Source organism: Grammomys surdaster, unplaced genomic scaffold (assembly GCF_004785775.1).
Source record: "Grammomys surdaster isolate TR1022 unplaced genomic scaffold, NIH_TR_1.0 212, whole genome shotgun sequence".
NCBI lineage: Eukaryota > Metazoa > Chordata > Mammalia > Rodentia > Muridae > Grammomys > Grammomys surdaster.
The window spans coordinates 5,210,410-5,228,503 of record NW_021604657.1 but is presented as its reverse complement, the minus strand read 5'-3'; positions in this window follow the sequence as shown (position 1 = coordinate 5,228,503).

Below are 18,094 nucleotides of genomic sequence, written 5' to 3'. Positions count from 1 at the left end.
AAGAAGAAGAAGAAGAAGAAGAAGAAGAAGAAGAAGAAGAAGAAGAAAATCAAAGGTTTGTTTTCCAAGAGTATCTCAAATGAAAAATAATGAAATCAATAATTTCAATATGCAGAGAGACAGCTAGCAGGTAAGAGAAAGAATAAAATACAGCAACCAATGAGCATCCAGATGCATGTTCCGTCAGCTGCCTTTCCGAATCTTAAGTAATTCCTTCCCTTTTTTCTCATTTCCATGGTATCTGCTTCTCAGTACACTCACATGACATCAAGGTTATACAGGCATCTGTTTTAAACCTATTTTCCAATTGAATAATTTATTATCTGATCTTCCATATAGAGTCAGCTGTGTATGATACCCATTTGCCTCACCAAGTCAGAATTCTGATAGCTTTGTTCATAAAGAGAATGAAAATATAAATTTCCATTATCCCAACCACTTCGAGTCCATGCTTCAGGTTCCATGAAATTGCTACTCCTGATTTAAGTTTAAGTAGGAGAATTAAGGAATAAATAAATATTTGGGCATTGAGAGAGAAAAGATATTGTAGTATTCTCTCTGTTTTAACGTGTGTCTGTGTCTCTGTGTGTGTGTGTGTGCATGTGCCTGTGTATGTGTTTGGACATGCATGCATGTATGAGTGTGTGTGTGTGTGTGTGTGTGTGTGTGTGTGTGTGTGTGTGTGTGCGCGTGCGCGCGTGCGCATGTGTGTATGTCACCATGTGAGTGCAGGTGGTTGTGAATGACCAGACATGGATGTTAGAAACTGAATTTGCATCCTTTTAACTAACAAGGCATCTCTCTAGCCCAGTAGACTGTATTGAATGTATTTATTGAATGAAGTAGAATTATAAATGCGTAGTCAAAGCTAAATTTCTAAGAATCTTACAGATTCTACAGAAGTATTAAGATCTTCCCTGAGAATGCATTACCAAACTAATAACATTATAATGATCTGAGATAAGAGTTTATTCAGGGTTTATCACACAAACGTGCATTCACACTGGCAGATAAAATTCTTTTAAAGATGGCAGACTTTAATTTTTATGCTCTAGCCAAGAATGTTTCTGTGTTCTCTTAAGTAGCTAAATGGTAATATCTAAAGCAAAAATCAATCCTAAAAATCTGGCGAGCAGACCAAAAAGCACACCAGCAGTCTCAAAGCAATCAGCCTTCAATCTGCAGGTTCACAGATCAGTCCCTTCATAGAGTCAGAGCATGTTGTTATTGTAAGGCTGGGGACAGGAAAGGAAATGAATTTAGTCTGCAGTTTTGTGAGACAACAAATTCCCATAGTCTCCAGAAACTTTTCTGATAATTAACATTCTATCTTTGATCCAGGAAAGAAAATACAGCACAGCTGCTTTATGCACATCTGGCTCTCTTCTCAGAAATACATGTGAGGTACTTTAAATCTGTCTTGCAATGTTGGCAAACATCTCCCCTTATCCCAGAAGTAAATGTTAATATAAAATTGGCACAACTTCAACTTGTACGTAAGGATTGTCCCTGGCCCCAGTCTCCAGTCTTGCATTAGTTTCACCTGCAGATTTATAGTCCCAGTTTCAACCAATGGATGGCATTGTATGGCCTGCAATTGTACAGAGGAAGAAAAATCAGTCAGAAAAACAAAGGACTGGTTTTTATGTTTTGTTTCTTTTTTCTGTTGTTTAACTGATATAGTTGATAAGTGTACTGACTATATTTATGTCAACTTTAATACGAACTGCAGTCCTCTGAAAGGAAAGAACTTCAATTAAGAAACAGCCTTCATAGTATCAGGCTGTAGGCAAGCCTGCATGGCGTTTTCTTAAGTGGTGCCATCCCTAGCCAGGGAGTCCTACGTTCTATAAGAAAACAGGCTGGAAAAGCTAGTAAGCAGCACCCACCCATGGCCTCTGCATCAGCTCCTGTCTCCTGGTTCCTGCCTGCTTAAATTCCTATCCTGACTTTCTTCAGTGATGAACAGTGATATAGAAGGGTAAGCCAAACAAACTCTTTGCTTCCCAACTTGCTTTTTGGTCATGGTGCTTATCAAAGCAATAGAAACCCTAACAAGGACAATAAGTAAATGTTTAAATCACACATACACACATAGACACACAGACACACACACACACACACATAAACACACACACACACACACACACACAGTGCTTCTAGGCTCACCCTAACTTTGTAAATTATAAGAAGACACTTCTTTTTCTCTAAACTTTTGTCATATTTTTCTAAATTTACTCAGTCTCTTTTCCTCAAGACTGAATTTTACTTACTGTCTTCCTCTCAAAACACTCACAAATATTAACTGAGCCTTCTTATCTTAATGGGACTTTCAAAACCTCAGGATTATTACTGAGTCTGCTTCCTCTAGGCTCTCAGCATGGCTGTATACACCCATGCCACCACTGTGTACAACCTTGGCAGACCAAGTGCTTTCTGATTGGTTCACGACTGGCAAATCCCTACCAACAGTAGTGACCCCCTCCTCCACTTCAGCCAGTCCCCCACCATACTCACACTCATTCACAGAGGCAAATGAGTCCTGAGAAGGGATCTTCTACTCCTCTATTATGGTTTTTAATTATTTATTTTTGGAGATAGTACAGAATTGGATCTTTGGAACACAAATGCTAAATCAGTTTTATTTATTTAACAGACCATATGATATGTTTCAAATGCTTAGAGAGTGTGCATAGTTCTCTCTCTCTCTCTCTCTCTCTCTCTCTCTCTCTCTCTCTCTCTCCTAGACAAATGCTATTCCTTATATCAACACAGCATGATCATTCTGCCTTTGTATCCAGGCTCTAGTCTTCATTTCAAATGAAAATATCTCAGGAAAACATTAAGGCATAATTCCATCTCTCACTAAAAATCTGTGTCCCCATTGCCCCAGTCACTCTTGTAATGCCCATCAGTGACACACAGGACTGTCCATCAGTGACACACAGGAATGCATTAGACCAGCTGGGCTCAAGTCTGGCCAAGAAGTGAGTCACATTTTTTATTTGCTGATGATTTAGGAGAAATTTATTGTTTGCTTAAATTAATCAATCAGACAGGTCAAAAGTCACTTGAATGACAGTGCTCTGGTCTTGTGGAAATAGTAAATCTGACACAGCAAAGATCAGCAACTGAAAATGCAAATATCCTGCACAAAAGGCCTCTGAAGTATCTCCTCTATGTCCCATTCCAGAAATTAAATAAATGTTTGGCCCAACAGTAGCAGCCCAGAAAAGGAAAATAAAAAGGCAACTCATGGAGTCAGAAGCCCCATGAGTTGGAACTCATCTATTCTGCAGCCTTTGATAGTCTGTCATAATATTTACATAGTGTTTGTTACTGGCTAGTCGGTACTTCAAGCGCTGCACATATATCACCTTGTTTAGACATCATACTCAGTCTTTGAGGACGGTAATTCCTCAAATATTACATTTGAGGGAATTGAAGCACAGAAAATTGAACCACTGGTTGAAGGTCCATTACAGAGGGGAGATAAGAACCTAGGTCTCTATATCCAAAGCCCAACCCTTAACCACCATTGTAGTTTGAATGTCAAGTCTCCCCCAAAGGACCATGTGTTGGACAACTTCATTCCCTAGAAAATACCATCCTGAGTGAGGTAACTTAGACCTAAAGGGACAAACATGGTAAGTGTTCACTCACAAGTGGACATTAATCATAAAGTATAGGTTAACCATGCTGTAATCGACAGGTTACCAAAGAAGCCAAATAACAAGGAAAGAGAAACAAAATAGATATCAGAGGTAGATAGAGGGAGGGATCTGGGTGAGAGAGGGGATAAGGAGGGGAAGAGAACAGATGTGGGGGGATCAGATGTAGGGAGAGCATAGAAGAGGAAATGAAAATCAGCAATTAGTTGGAGGGCAATCACTAGGACATGCCAGAGACCTGGTATGGAGGGAATCCTCAGGGGGCCTAGGGAGGTGATTCTAGCTGAGACTCCTAGCAGTGGAAGATATGGATCCTGAAGTGACCAATTCCTGTACCCAGTGGAAGGATAAGGACAGCAACCCATCCACAAAACCTTTGACTCAACATGTGTTCTGCCTATTAGATGTGCAAGGACAAAGATAGAACAGAGGGAATGGCCAACAAATGATGGTCCCAAATTGAGACCCAAACTATGGGCAAGAACCAATCCCTGACATTATTAATGATACTCTGTTATGCTTACAGACAGGAGCCTAGCATAACTGTCCTTTGAGAGGCTCTACCCAGCAGCCAATGGAGATGTATGCAGAGACCCACAGCCAAACATTAGATGGAGCTCAAGGAATCTTATGGAAGAGTTGAGGGAAAGATTGAGAGATCTGAAGAGGACAGAGCCTCTACAGGAAGACCAACAGAGTCAACTAACCTAGACCCTTGGAGAGCCCCAGAGACTGAACTACCAAACGAAGAGTGGGCACAGGCTAGACCTAGGCCCCCTGCACATATGTAACAGATGTTCAGCTTGGTCTTCATGTAGATCATCCAACAACTGGAGTGGGGGCAGTCCCTGAAACTGTTGCCTACTTGCCTGACTGTAGTCCCTTAATTGGGCCACTTTGTCTGACTTTGGTGGAAGAAGATCCACCTAATGCTACAGGGTGCTTGATATGCCAGGGAAGAAGGGTAGAGGGAATGTAGTGTGAGGAGATCAGGAGGGAAGAATGGAGGGGGGACCTGTGTAAAAGGGTACTAGAAATACAGGAGCTGATATTGGAATATAGAGCAAATAAATAAATTAATTTTTAAAACAAGTTTGAAAAAAAAACCTTGGTTCCTACAGCTGGTGGAGGTATTTTAAAAGGCTATGAAACCATTAGGAGGTGAGGTCTTTTTGGAGGATGTGAGTCACTGAGGGTAGACCTTGAGATATGATATCCCAGCACCCATTCCTGTCAAATGAAGTGGAAATTTCTGGTTTCTTTGGAGACTCAGTTGTGTCATGTGATGTTTTCCTGGGGACTGTCTTATGAGAGGAAGTTTTGCTAAAGCAGACACATGGTGTTTTTTGGAAGCTGTCTGGAAAAAGTGCATGTTGTGTTTTGTTGAAGCAGATGCTTGAGAGGACACATTATGTTTGGAAACGGTACAAGTGTTAACTCAACAGAGAGTGGACGATGTTGTGGCATTGATTCACCTTGCCACTCCTTGCCGGTCTTTGTTGAGCTTCACTAATGCTGGTCTTTGTTGACGACCCCGTGGCATTGGTTCACCTTGCCTTTGTTGCTGGTCATCATTTGTCATGATTTTGCAGAGAAAAACATACCGAAGTACTTCTCATGATATTCTGATAACTTCTTGCCACTTCTGATGACTCAAAACAATTGTCAGAACCTTAAGGTTTCATCTGAATAAAACTGTTGCTGCTGATTCATGTGAACTGAACTGCTGATATCCTGAAAATGAAGATTGGAATTGACCCAAAGAACTATTTCTAAACAGAGCAACATCCCCCTTTGCTCCATTAACCTTTTCTTTCCACTACTTCTGGTGGGTGGTGGGCTAGAAGAGAGGTTAAAGTATTTAAGATCCCTTATTAAAGTAGGCTGTGAAAAATCTAAGCTCACCATCAATGTTCTATTTCTTGGCTACTGATGTAACTATGATCAGCCGTATCAACTCCTGCATGGATTTTTCCCTCTTTGATGGACCATAACATGTCAAATTGTAAGCCTAAATAGACCCTTTTACCTTTTAGCTGCTTTTTGTCAAATATTTGATCACAGCAGCCAGAAAAATAACTAATATAATCCTATGTTAAGAATAGGGGAAATGGATTGGTGTGACCTGGGAAAAGGAAGATGGTCAGACATCCCCACCTGAATCAAGTCCTACCTCAACCACATTATGAAGTCTGACTGTAGATAGTAAAGTTGAATTTGTTTGATACATTTCATTGGTCAAGACAAACACCTGCTCACTTGAAACGTCAACATTGCTGACCTGTAGAAGGATCGATCTTCAGAGGTTTGTCCCTGCTCAGTAAACAGATAAGGGCAGGAAATTAAAACTGGTGAGCCTATTCCTCTCTAGACATCCTGTTTTTCACAGTTATCAGGAGCTTTGCCTGTTATGGTAGAGATCTGCCATGTCGTCTCTATTCCATGTTTATACCCAACTCCAGTTTTTAAAAAAATAAAACCTGCCACAGACTAGATGGGTCCTTTGTATCTTGTAGCACAGAATCAGACAGGGGCTGAAGAGAAAGCGTTTTACAGCAGAGAAACAAAACAGACTACTCTGTAGGTAGGAGAGCAAGGAATGTAAGTGTATACAATCATTTTATAAAGACTTTGAATATTCATAAATCTTCTTTCCAAAGGTTTTGCATATTCATGATTTTTCTGCAACAGAGGGCACACTTTCAGTATACATCTGCCACTGGCTACATGGCTCAAAATGTGCCTAGATGTGTGCCAACTCCTCCTTAGGACATGTCCTTTACTATTATAATAAAGCAAAGGTTATTTCCAAGCAAGCATTCCTTCCTGAGCATATTTAAGGTCAAGGGAAATCCTATGTACCTTGGAGCAGGAAGGTCAGGTGTGGAAGGTTTACATGAAACAATCTAAAGCAGTGTTCTTCCTGCCTGAGAAACTGATGGTGTTTTTCATGCCTCAGGAAACTGGTGATTGCTATAACCTCAGTCTAGTGCCTTAGGTCTGGGCCACTGCTTCTTTTAAACACTTTACTTTTAAGGTTAACCTTGAGCATAGTTTACACTTTCTCTGTGTCCTGTGGCTTTCCTTTCTTGCCAGAACATAACTGAACAGTTCTGGACTCCTTCTGTAACTCAGTTTCAAAATCCTCCTCATAGCCCAAATTCAACAGCCAGTCTTTACTGACGTGTATTGTACTTCATCTCTGCCCAGACCAAAATGCCATCAGACAAGGGCAGCTTACCTCCCAGCTATGGCTTTAGTCTCACACTCCATCTCCATGGTTGCTGCTGGCCTGGTGCAGTTTCTCATCACCTATCACTCGTGTGGCCTTTACCCTGTTCTTTCATACCCTACTCTATTTTCAGTACTGAACACTTTCTTCTATATCCTATAGCTTATAAAAATTACTGTTTTCTCCTCTGCTTTTTCCCTTTATCATTTTATTTATTTTTTTAATAAGCTCAGAGCAGTAGTTAGTCCCCAGTTGTCCCTCCCAGGACACCCTACTATCCTGTCCTTGGGGACTGAAAAACTTGCACAGACAGACAAGTATGTTTCTATAAATAAAGCTTTATTGAAACATTACTACACTCCTTAATTTATAATTATCCATGGCAGTTTTCACATAATATCAAAATAACAGAATTGGAGAGTTATATCAGAGGTATTACTCTAAAATATTTAATATCTGGTCCTTTAAAGAAAATATTTGACATCTGTTTTGCTACATTTTTTAGGTCAACTAAATACCTGAAGAATTCTGAGACTTGTATCTATAAAATCTACTGGGATGCTATGATCCAGCTGTAGTTACATGAGAAGATCCTGAGAAGCAGATTGTTGTATCCACACAGGTTATAATTTTTTCATAAAACTAAGCTGATAAGATGTTTTCAAGACACTGGTTTAAGGTGATTCTCTCACATCAGACAGTGACTTTATGGTCCCAAATCAGCAACAGTACATACTTTGGGATTCACTTGAGTCAAATATGAGAGCACTCTAGCATCTCTCACATAGCTGCCCATCACTTATAATACCCAGGAGTAGAGATGCCATGAACCCCACTGACCCTCCTTGAGGTTGCACCAAGTGTGTTCCCTTTATCTGAATTCAGGGAGCACACCATTCCTTCCATAGTCTCCCTATCACATTCTTGGCAGTCCCTCTGAGTGCCCTGTTCAAATCTTTTGAAGAATTTATACAGTGCTAACCGTTGGAGAACTTCCCTTCTTGCCTTGGGATGATGGAGTCAACACTGTGCTCCCCAAGACTGATCTCAGTTAGTTTCCTAAGGCCACAGAAGGATGTTAATTCCTTGCATGAATGAACCTTCTTTTTGTTCTTCCACCAGTCCCCTCATCTATCTTTTCCAGTGTCCATGTGTAGAAGACGCAGAGGGACAACACCGAAAGAGAGGTTATAATCTAGGAGGGCTGTAGTTTAAAAGAAAAGGTATCGTTCCCCATTTATTATATAAAATCTCAAACAGCAAATTTAATATGAACAGAAAGCAAATGATCATTCATATTATTAGTAGTCTAGGATAGAGCCTACTATCTACATTAGTGATCACCACTAACCTTTAAGAGAGTCACTTAGAGACAGAGCTCAGAACAGCAAAATGGAAGCCTCAGGTGATGGTAGAGTTGGCCTTAAATAAATGGTATTAGAAAAAGCACCATGATACAAGGCTCAATGTTGCTTCAACATGAACAGATTCTATAAAAGCATCTTCATGGGGAGTGACATCTTCCTTCTCCTTGTGGTGAGAAGATATGAAATTAGCCTGGAGTGGCACATGCAACAAAGAACTTGATAAGCTCTTTCTTGGACTGGACCAGAGAGAGAGGTTGTTAGGAATGATTTGGAACCTTCAAATGCACTGATTAGAAAATAACAAAGCAGCTAATAGCTCTTCTCTACCCTAATCTCAAATTTGCAGTGATCTGCTTTATTTAGCCTGAGCCTATGAACTTTTTAATATGTGTTTTAATCAAGCTGTGTATATATACAAGAGCCTCACCTATCATTTGTATGTGTTCACTATGAAGCAACAACTGCTGACCATTTGTCTAGATCACCTACATTTGGCAACCAATGATCAAATTTAGGGCTTTAAGTCTGGCAGGGTTGATTGCCACCAGAAGCCTGGGAGTGATTCTGGCTCCTTCGCTCACCAGCTGTGTCAGACTGAGCAGTTCCAACCCTCTGCATCTGTTACTTCAGGTATTAAATTTGCTACACTAACAGTTTTCCTGCAACATCATTGCTAGTGTTTAAAGACGGGATGCAAGAAGAAATAAGCCTAGTAAGCTATGAGGAATTATAGGAAATGTAAAAGACCTAGTATTTTATTTTATATTATTTACTTATTTTTAAGAGACTATAAAATGGCACTTCTTATATAAAGACACTGTTTCAAGTCTGTCATGAATATTGCCTCCTTTAATTAGAAAACACAGTCTAATTTGGTGAGTAAAAAAAATAGAGCCATGAGATTTTCAATACTTCACCCAATGTCACAAGCTAATAAAATAAAAAGTGCCAGGATTCAAACCCATTTTGACTATACTCTGTTGCCTCTGGGGGGAGCTATTAATATCATGTAGTAAGTGGCAATATTTTATTATGATTATTATTATAAAGGAGAAAACTGAAACAAAAATAGAAGTTGAACTAAAAATAAGTCATGGGTCTAATGCTTCCCAGCATCTGATCTTACCCAATCATGTTACCATATCCCTACTGAGAGGAGAACCGTGGAATAAGTAGTCAACTATGCCTCTTCTGATAAGTGAGAATGTTTATCTATAGTACCAGGTAGTGGAACTAGAAAGGGGAAAACATTTATCTGATATAGATTATCTTTGTAAACAAAGGTGAAGGGAAAGCCAGGTCACCTATCCTTGTCCTTAGATAAATGAGAAACCACCCTACACTCAAACTGTATGAGAGGTATGAGAGTCACTGTATTAGGTTATACAGATAGCAATGTCTATATAGTGACACACCATCTACATAGAGACCCTGCTGGTTATCAGTGTCTGAGAGGATTGGGGAAGGTACTGTGAAGAAAATCTTGCAGTGGTGAGAGTTAGGTTTCCTCTTCAACTGTTAAAGCTACAGGCAAACTCCTAGAAAGTGGTGGGTGTCCAGGCTTTTCTCATTCTCTTCCTCTCATTATTAGGAAACCTACTCTGCCCTCTGTGGCTCGCAGAGGCCACAGTAAAGAAGAACCAGACAGGAGCCACTGAGATGGCTCAGGAGGCAAAAACACTTCTCTCCCAAGCTGATGACCTAAGTTCTGTCCTGGAGCCCACAGAGAGCTAGATAAGCTGGATGCAAGCGATAGCTTGTGTCTGTGACCCCAGCATTCCTAACATGACAGTGGAGGTGAACATAAGAGACTCACCCAGAAGCTTTAGAGACAACTAACCCAGAGAGTGTAGAGCAGCAGACTCTGTCTGAATAAGATCAAAGGGGAAAACTCCTGAAAGTTATTCTCTGATACGTGCGCGAGTGCACACACTTACACACACACACACACACACACACACACACACTTATGCACATACATATGAATATATATGAATGTATATATATGCACGCACGTACATTCATGTACACACACATACATGCACATACACACACATATACAGATATGAACACACACACACGTGCACGCACACACACACACACGCACACACACACCAAACAAAAAGACCAAAACAGGGAGAGTAATATAATTCTTTTGGAGATTCCGAGATTGGTTGCAACTCTTCAAATCAGCTGCAACAGAGAACATACCATGGGAGTGGAATATCTATGTCCCAGTAAAGCTACCCATAAATATAGACAGTAGCTCTATGTGGTCAGTTGTCTCCAACTTCTGGCACAAATCCTTCTCCCATGTAGATTCTGTCCACTAAACCTGGCACTTCCTCTGCATTCAGCAAGGGCTTAAGTTTGACCTCACATTAAGTGTCAGGATCTAGGCATCCCTCTTCCCCCAAACATGTGAGAAACAAGATGACTATTGCACGTCTTTGCCTGCTTGGGCCTCAAAACCCACTTTTCCTTCCTATTCATATTAGACACCCACACCCATTTTGAGGTCAACAGCCAGAGATGTTTGATCTCTATCTTCTGACTCTCTTCATTTACCTTTCTGTTATCTTCCCTTTCTTACGTCATCTTCCCATTTCCAGCATAATCCTCAGGCCTGAACCATTTACTACAGTAACCATGAGCCATGTATGGCTGTATTTTCTATATTTTTGCCGATGAGCTTGTTTAGTTTTTGTAACAGAGCTAGAAGTAAATTTTCAAATGTGCATAGGATCAGTTCTAACCCAAGCCATGCTCCATATTTCAGTATACAATGATATTAAAATCTATCATGAGTTTTTAGATAAAAGAAAGCACAACTCTTAAATTGTCTTTAGCCAAAGATCTATACTAATAAGTCTGTGATCTCCCAGTGGTTTTGCCTTTTCATTTGAGCATAATAAACAATAAGTGGATAGGAAAACAGTTAAAAATTAACAAAACTCTATTTTGTTTCCAATAAATAAAGGGAAAATTAAAGGAGGGGGTGGAACTCCAGTTCTTGGCAAACTGGATGTGATCTCCCCTCTGCTGCCCATGACTCAACAGGTACCCGCTTCTCTCCCTTGACCACGGTGGCTGAGGACCCATAGAGCAGTAGGTAGGATGTGCTTCAAGACAGATCATGCTGCTTACATGCTTTTCTGGCTGGGAGCAGCCAGGCTACATGAGAACCTGCAGACAGATCCAGAAAGGGAATCCTGATATGATATAATTAGGGTTCAAAATGCTCTAAGCTCCATCTTTGACCCTCACAGGAGAAACTGAGAAAGCATGATGCCCAGACCAGAAATCTGGTTATCAGTGTTCTTAGAGAGTTTTCTAGAACTAAAAATAATTTGAGGGCCTCGTGTCAGACATGAAGAATTCAGAACTCCAGGGTAGAACCCAGCAGTTGTATTTAAACTACTCCTCCATGGGATTCTAATACTCACTGAACGCTGAGAAACACTGACGTCACTCTTCTAAATCCTAACTTCTTCCCTAGTAAGTAAGAGATAACAACACCTAAACTTAAGAGCCTTGTAAGGATTGGCGAGAAGAGGAGTCTAAGGACCCTGCAGCAAAGTGCACACAAGGAACTGCATCCCTGTCTTCTCCCTCAGAAAGTTTTACAAGAAACAGGGATCTAACTTGGTTGGCAGAAGGCCTGTGTAACATGAACAAAGCCCTGGACTTAATCTCTAGCACCAAATAAATGAGGTGTGGTGGTACTAGACAACATTGCAGCTCTGCGGGTGGAGGCAGAAGGCTCAGCAGTTCACAATCATTGCAGCCATACTACTCCTGGTCACATACCCAAAGAATTCTATATCCGACCACAGAGATATGCATGTGTACATACATGTTCTATGTTGGTCCATTTCCAAGAGCTAGCAAATAGAATCAGCCTAGATGTCCATCAACTGATGAACGGAGATCAAAATGTGGTGCATAGACAAATTAAAATGTTATTCAGCTCTCTTCTGTGATATTGTCCCTGGTGAAACTTATTCCCAATGGATAGCTCCATTCTCATGGCCACATAAGTTCACAAAGAAAAATAAAGGATTAAATAAATACAAGGGAGTGAGACAGAGACTTGGTAGAGGGAAGGAGGTTGGTTGGAGGTAGATAAGAGAGGATGGGGGAAACAAGGGAACCAGAATGGACTATGCTCATGTATGAAATTATCAAAGAATAAATTAATTTTTAAAACTAAAAAAATAAAATAAAATAGTAAAGCTCCATGTCATCCTCAGCTACATGGCAAGTAAAAAGTCCTTCCTTGCAGCAGACATAAACTTCTACCCATCTTACTAAGGTTCCAGTGACACACGCCAGTACAGTTCTGCCAAAGTTCACCCTGGAGAACTAATGAGCTTATTACGCTTACTTTCAGAGCAATGGGTGAGGGGCTACAGGAAAAGCTTGTGTGCCCTTAAAGCAGCCACATTGTAAGGCCGACACTACATCCATGGTATAGAAGGAGCCCCTCCCTAAGTCCTTACCAGCATATATGCTTCTAGCCCTTCTCTGAGATCACATCCAATCTGGGCATACAACTGGTTGGGAAGAGGGGCTGGATATTCAGATGAAGGTCTCATGGCCACTCCCACCCCTCTTTGAGGGTATGCCAACAGTCAACGAGCATAGCTGTGATGAGCTTTTGCATCATAAAGATGCTAGCCCTTTATCTTGGAGGGTAGTCCTGCACAGCAGCAAATTTGAAGCTAGCTTCACATATACAAGTCTTTGTCTCTAAAATAAATTCTTAAAAGCCTTTAAATCTACACCTTCTATTTGGAATAAGTGACTTTTCCTCTCTTTAGTGTTTATTATTTCTTCACAGAAACAATAGATATGTATGTGTTTAAGTAGACAAAATAATATATTAGAGAGAGATGAGAAAGATATCATGGTGAGAATGTTTCTCACTGCAAAATACATTGGTAGAGTGAGGTGGAAAGGGTACTTAATTGAGATCTAGAAAATCTATATGTCTTTTCAGTATGGAGCTAGCCACCTGGGATCATAGAAGAGGTAACCAATTTGGAGTAAAGTTGTGCATCTTAACGTATACAGATTGTTTCAAGAACCTATATGCCCATGTATATAACACTTCTGCTCAAAATGTCTGAGTGGTACTCACTTTCTACTCTTTACTCTACTAAGTTAATCTCTACCCAGAGGCAAAGCAGACAGTGAGCAAGTTCTACCATGTACATAAGAAACAGTCAAATATAGATTCTACACTTATCTAGTCCCTAGTTGACTTATCCACTCTAATATTCCCCCATAAACATACAAATACACACACACAAACACACAAATTCATACACACACATACACACACACACACACACACACACACACACCTTTCTGCCATGCCATTCAAGCTTGCAAATTCTGTATCACTCAAACTCAGACAATAGGGGACGTCACTGCCCTACACACCAGATGTTCAGATTCAGTGACAAAAACCATAACCAGAGACGACCTCCCATCCCCAAGCAACATCTCTCTCCTCTGGGGATACTTCTTGATGATTAACCCGAGATATAATAGTAGATATAATTACTCTGCATTTAGAACACAAAGAACATGTACTTAGTGAGACTTCTAAAAGTCCATCTTCCTCTGGACACTTGTTTCCCATGGCCACTGTAAGGAATTTCCATAAAGTGGTGGATTATCAGCCCATGATCTGCCAGGAGTCTAATATGTGCTTTATTGGACAAAAATCGAAGAAGCAGAGGCTCCAAAGAACAGCCTCTTTGCCTTTTCCAACTTCCAGGCTGTGTACCTTATCTGGCTTTGGCTACTCCTAGCATTGTTAAGGCTAACAGTGCAGCATTTAATTTCAGTTTCAGAACTTGTCTTTTGTATTCAAGATCCTCTCTGCTTCGTGAACTCTCACGGAGACATTGTGCTGACATTTAGGACCCACCTGAGTAGTCCAGAATTTGCTCTCCACCTTAAAAACCTCAATAAGTCACATCTACAAAGTCCTTTCACCACGCAGACAGCATTTAGAGATTGCAGCAACTAGGACTTGGATGGCATGGGGCGGGGGCCATGAGTGAACATGTCATTCAATAACAAATGCCTTTTCTGTTAAACTGATCAATCTTTTCTCCAATAAGTGACAAGTCTTTAAGAGCGTTACTTTTCCTAGCACTTAGATTAGAAAGATGAAAAATAGCCCTCCTGACTGAACATAGTGAGGAACATTTCTTGTTATCCATGCAGGTTCGAATAGGAAGGAAGATGATATTTTTTTCCCATTTGTACTCTCAAGCCTGGGATTCTGCCTTTAATGAACAGGGAGAATGAAAACTTCTTGTGAAGACAAGGTGAGTCTGTGTGTGACAAGGGGCTAACATTGCCTTGTACAGCAATAGATACCTTTCTCAGTTTTTTCCCTGTTCTGCAGTTACTGTCTGTTCTAAGTGGGTTGCTGAGGATAACTTCTTGGACCCTCTGAACCTTGGCATCTTGTCACAGGTACCCTAAATAAACTGGGGTTCACTCATCCAATGACTCCAGTCATCCCTCAGAGCTCTTTTGCCAGCCTTCTGTCTCCTCATCATTCCTGTAATCAGACCTAGGATGACTTTATTTTCAAGAGCGCAGGCTGACTTCCAAGTTACCTGTTCCCACTCTTCTTTTTCTCCTTCACCACTCAAGTCTTCTAGTCCCTGAAATATGTGAAATAAGAAAAGTCCTGTATTCCCCTCCTCGTGAGACCAAAAACAAAGCCTCCATAAAAAGCAAGCAGCTTTCAGAGCTGGATAGGCTGACTAGAAATTTGGTTTTGCTGTGTCAGTCTCTTTTCCCCCTTTATGCTGACACAACTCGGGCTATTCATAGTCTAGAAGCTGATAAGCACATTCGAGTATTGTGAAGAATGGGTGGTTTATATTGTTATACTGCAGAGACTCTGAGTCCTCTCCAGGCATTTCAGCTTCCAGAATATTATGTTTGCATATCCTCGAAACACTAAAATACTGAGTACTTCTGAGTGCTAAGATGGAATCGGGGTGCTAACACATAATTCCTGGAATCCTTCATCTTTATTTAACAAATGAAGACAAAGACTCAGGGACCTTCTAAGATTTGATCAAGACCTCACAGCTTAATAAATGCAAACTTTCACTATGATGGGTTAAAATGCATCAGAGATTCACAAGCCCAAGGTTTCACTGGTTCAGTGCACGGCTATCAGAAAAACATTCTCCTTCTGGGGTCAACTCTCAAACTCTGACTTGGGGGAGATGGTTTACAAGTCTCTAGTAATCACCTCCCCACAGCTGTAATTTGATGCTGATGCACACATGCAAACACATAGACATTTTCTGAGAACCCTGAAAACCACAACTGCACACATCCCATGTCTTTCCCAGGGATCCATGAGAAAAAATGATCAGCCAGTATCTTCTTCCTAGGCACAAGAGGACTAGAAGCATTTGAAAAGCTATTACATTATAAATGGGGGAAGACAAGGTCTGCCTGTTGAGGACAGATAGACTAAGATGGCCAAAATGTACAAAGAAACTTACAGTGAGGGACCACTAGCAGGACCAATAACTCTTTCCCCCTTGTAAGCAGTGTTTTCATCTTAGCACCAAAGTAAAAAAGAGATGTCTCCTGACCCTCTAATGCTTATAAAACTTTGGTTGCATGCCCATCTAAATATCCATGAATATATGTGCACATGCATGCACATAGACACAGAGGTTTGCATTGATTCCACATAAACAGATGTGCAGCCATTTTCTCTCAATAGAAACATTCCCTACTAAAGGTACATACTTTAAGACTTAGGAAGTAAAAAACAAACCAAAACAAAATGTGTAAGTTTCAGGATGCTACTGAAACTCACACGGTGCAAAAGATCCCATCCTAAGGTAATATATGCACTAAAAAATGACTGAGCAGAAGAGACATTCTGACTGGACATGCTAATTGAAAGTCCTACAGGGAGCGCTAAGGATGCAATTTTTAAGAGTTATTACCTACACTGAGGTGGACTATTCAGAGACACAATGGCCTTCAAGTTATCAAGCTCTTGTAAGTAGCCTTTCACTCATGCAACTGTAGTAAACCCAGTTACCTCAATGGTTCACTAAGATGGACTCGGATGGTCATTTCTTCGATCTCTCATTGGTTTCCTATCTGGCACAAATAGATAATTATTCATGCTCCCTCAAGAAAAGTCATATAACAATATACCACATATTAACCATTAATCTGATTCTAAGATGAGCTTTAAAAGTAATAACAAAATGTACTTCTGGATCCTCAGACAATCCTCTGTACCTGGCAGCAACAATTGGTCACCAGGGGCACTGGGCATGGCAGAGTAGTTTTAGCTGTCTCTGTTTTATAGGGTATCTCATTGAGTGTGAATACTAGAAAGAGGCAGAACACTCAGATAAACACAGAATGTAAAACATGATCACAACCTGAAAACCTAGAAATGACTGCAACATAACAGAAGCCCTTATATAAATGTTTTCATGACCTCATAGCATATTTGTCTTTTAAACATGGGTGTGAATAACATAGGACAGGTGTTATAGCAAACTAAAATGCATGAATATTTAATTGTGCATGAATTGATTGAGTCCATTACTGTTCACAGACTGCTACATCTCATGCATGTCAATTAGGAGAAAGGTAAAAATGGTCCTTTATCCATTGAGAAAAGTCTTATTAATGTGGAAGATAAAGAAGGATAAGTGGTGGTTGTATTCTACAGAATGTCATTACTGCAGTAACATATTCTGCCCAACAAAATGTAATGGTAAGTTCAAATAGACAAAATGGTCAAAAATAATTAAATAGTGACACTCTAGCAAGCATCTCTCCGAAAGCCAACTTTTGATACTTAGGAATAGGGAGAAAGTCATTGTACAAATATATAAATAACATAGAACACTGGCCAACACAGTTTCCTGGAGTATGGGAATACCCGATGTTGGGTATAATGATGAGAAAAGCTTACATCAAATTCCTTAGATGCTAGAGATGTTTGCTAAGATATGCTTGTGGTGATGCTTGAGATAAGTCTGAAGATAACCTAAAAAAAAAAACCACAGGAAATATTTTATAGTTGCAATACTCCAGCAGGATTAGTCACCCTGGAAAGGCCAACCTGGGCAAAGGAAAGACTCAAAGAAGGAAAGCAAGTGTTACAAATGACTCTTTTGTGATGCAGACAAGAAGATGGAGAAACAAGGATGGGCCAAGGGCACAGAGAATTGACCAGCTCCCTTCTAAGGTGACTTTGGAGCCCAGTTTCTCTCTCCCCCATATCAGAGATCTCCCCAGAATCATATGTTCTAATATGAGCAAAGAGAATTGAAGAGAACATATACATGAATAACATGGAAGAAGCCAACTCCCTAAAGAATGTTTGTAACTAAGAAGATTGTTTAAGATTCTAATCATTACAAGAAAGCTAGCAACATGCAAAATGAAGATTAAAACACACAGAGAGAATAACTTGTTCCACACAAATGAGGACCACTTAGAGTATTAGATGGTGCTTAGAATAATGTTCTGAAAGAATTTCTGCAAAACGTGAAAGATAAAAAGAAAAATTCTTCAAAAATAGCTGTAAGGTCAACATCTAGTAGCATAATGCTCAGTGGCTTGCTTGTCATGTCCAAGGCCCTGGTCTAATATTCATTATCACTAAATAAATAAACCAACAGGCAAATCACAATGTCAAAAATCTCCTAGAAAATACATCATCAAGAAAATAAAATTTGAACAAAGCTTAAGAGCTATAGAAAATTATTTTAGGAGGTTGTGATCATGAAGGG